At 34.0% G+C, this 3053-nt stretch overlaps 1 long non-coding RNA gene across 1 annotated transcript; it reads left to right on the top strand.

The window, feature by feature from the left end:
* Nucleotides 1–1053: 1053 nt before the first annotated feature.
* LOC114371428 lies at nucleotides 1054–2317 on the top strand. The gene is made up of 3 exons (XR_003658047.1): nucleotides 1054–1204; nucleotides 1382–1473; nucleotides 1601–2317. It is a non-coding gene; the product is annotated as an uncharacterized LOC114371428 (long non-coding RNA).
* Nucleotides 2318–3053: the final 736 nt, after the last annotated feature.

Here is a 3053-nt window from a genome sequence, read left to right as displayed (position 1 = left end):
TAGGTTTTGAGCCGTTGTGGGGTGGAGTGTGAAGGACTCGAGACCTTGTGCATTAAGGATTAGACACTTAGAGCCTGTTTGGATACAAGGCTAGAAGCTCTTTTAAGAGCTTCTCTACTGAAAAAAACTCTATATTTCCAGTAGAAAAGATCTCAAAAACACTTGTGACTTGTATCGAAAGCACATACTAGTATTTTCTACCAGTATGTGCTTAAGGATTTGCTGCTTAAATATCTCATATAACATTTTTGCTATATTGCAGATGCAGAGAAGATAGTTGGTTGGGCGGGCTTTAAGCCGCCATCTCATGCAGAATGCTGAAACTGATCCTGATGCAAAGCTTGTGTTGTCTTGTGAGAGGTAATTATTAGCTTGCACAACTTGTTATTTAATATAAATACATACATACTTACACACACATAACACTTTTAGGTTGTCTTATGGGATGTGTCCTTATAATTTATTAATGTTAAACTGACGCGTTTCTACTTTGACTGGTCATTTACCTAATTTTATCCTTGATTCTTTGCATCCTATAGGCTGGATAGGGTGCTCTTCTCCTTAATATTCTTTCAAAATACTGTGATGGTACTTAGTCATCCCTTATATCCGGTTTCTTATCTCTTCAACTTTTACATCTTTTATTTAATTTCATTTTTTTCATATTCATTTATTGGTATTCCTTATATAACTACCTTCCAAATTTGATTATGTACGTTATTATAACTATTTGATTTTTCATATTCATTTTTTTCATATTCATTTATTGGTATTCCTTAATATTCTTTCAAAATACTGTGATGGTACTTAGTCATCCCTTATATCTGGTTTCTTATCTCTTCAACTTTTACATCTGTTATTTAATTTCATTTTTTTTCATTTAATACAAGTATACTGCTAGTTTCTTTGTTTTGGTCTTAATTATTTAAATGATATAAATAGCTTAAAGTTGCAAAGGGGTAGGACTTGGTAGCATGCACACTACTTCTTGTTGTCCCTATTCTTTCTTTTTTTGTTTTGGAAAATCATTTTTTACCCTTTTGGTTGCATTTTAATGATATGCTTGTGTGATGCTACTAAAAAATTTTCAGGGGTCAGAAAGACTTTGAATTCAGAGTTATGGCATGCTTGTGCAGGGCCTCTTGTGTCATTACCCCAGGTTGGGAGCCTTGTGTTTTACTTCCCTCAGGGACATAGTGAGCAGGTGAATGAATCTCTTGTTCTCTTTTCAAAGTAATAATTTTTCTTACATTGCTTCTTTTAATCTCTAACTCATTAGTTTCTTTTCAATATTTAGCCAAGATTCTGAGGTGATGACTTTGTTTGTTTTGGTTTGCTGAAGCATATTGTTTCCTTTTATTTGAATATGAACATGTGGCAGCTTCTACTAGAAGAACAACAACATCACAAATTCCAAACTACCCCAATCTTCCATATCAGTTGTTGTGTCAAGTTCAAAATGTCACACTTCATGTGAGTGTTGGGTGTTGTTTGACTTGGCTTGACCACTTGTTGCATTTGTCCTCAAGAGCTTATTGCATCTTCAAATCCATCATAACCCCAAACAAAATTTTACCTTTTTTCTTGTATGTTATGATAGGCAGACAAGGAGACAGGAAGTGAGTGCAGTAGGAGTAGTTCTTTCACACTTAAATTACAGGGATGCTGATTGTAATCAAGCATTTAATTTTTCTTGATGTCAAGAATCACAAACCAGAAGGTCAAGAAGTGAGTGCAGCAAGAGTAAACATTGATAATCACATGAATAAAGGCAGTGGTTGGATTAACTCAACATAACAATGCAAAGCCTGTTGCTGATTCTAGTTTTCCCAAGGCTAAACCAGAACATTCTTTGGACTCACGATTCAAACCGCCAGAAGCTTCCAGCTAGTAATAATTTAAGGAAAAATAGTATTTGGACACTCATGTTATAGCAAGGCAAGGTTGAGGAGGGCAGATTGCAATGCCAAGGTGCATCCCTAGTTACCAAATAGGTCATAACCTTTCCAGTTAGGCTCTCAAATTGGCACCCTAGAATTGTCTTCTTATTAGAGGTGTTCATGTTAAACATATTTACCTACAGTTGAAGATGATAGGTACATATTAAAGACTTTTACCTATAGTTAGGAGATGTAAGTAGAAGTTAATGACTTTTACCTACACATTATACATAGTAGGTAAAACCTATAGTGACAGACAATTAGTCGTCACTATATGCCCCCTCAAAGTTGACGGAAGAAACATCCATAGGACAAAGTCTATCATACATTTACCTATGGATTTTTTTTATTTATAGTGATAGTTTTTGTCCGTAGGTATAGGTCATTTTTCTTGTAATATAATAGTGAAGAACTCAGCTTTTATATATTATGAATAGATAATTCAACCTCTATCACATAGGTACAACGATATTTACTGGTTAGTTATGCCCAAAGTTAAGGTTACATTAGTAACTTAAGTGTTTACATTGAATTGGATTTCATTTTACATTTAAACTTTCATTAAAAACTACAAAAAAATGGTGATCCTAAATGATTTGATAAGTGTTGTCACAACATGGGTTAGGACAGGACAATGATTAAAACAAGATAAAGAAAGTGTTTTCCAAGAAAGAAAATTGGGGAGCCGCCACCAACGTTTATTTAAGGAAAACGTCGAGAAAACCAAAAGATAAGGAATGGTCTATGATTTAAGAAAAATGATTCAGGAGTCGTTAAGAAGCAATTTGGGATTCGAGAAAACCAAAAGCAATTACTAACAACATCGATTTTTCAAAAACGATGTTAAGAAGCTCCAGTTATTTACGGAAATGCCACCACATACAATTTAACATTGGTTTATCTTGTAATCGATGTTAAATTGACGATATTAAATGTATATTTTTTAGTAATGTGGGCTATTATAGTAGGATGGGTTACATTCTGGCATTACCTTTTCAGTTACTAACATTTCTTACCTTTTGAGTGAAAGTAATGAGGTTGATTGTTCAAGAGAAGATACGGCAATGGAATTGGGGGCATTATTTGCTTGGTAGTTGTTGTTGTTTCTGTGGT

The sequence above is a fragment of the Glycine soja genome, chromosome 2 (genome assembly GCF_004193775.1).
Source record: "Glycine soja cultivar W05 chromosome 2, ASM419377v2, whole genome shotgun sequence".
NCBI classification, from domain to species: domain Eukaryota; kingdom Viridiplantae; phylum Streptophyta; class Magnoliopsida; order Fabales; family Fabaceae; genus Glycine; species Glycine soja.
Note: the sequence above shows the minus strand (reverse complement) of the source record. Positions and strands in the feature narration are given on the sequence as shown.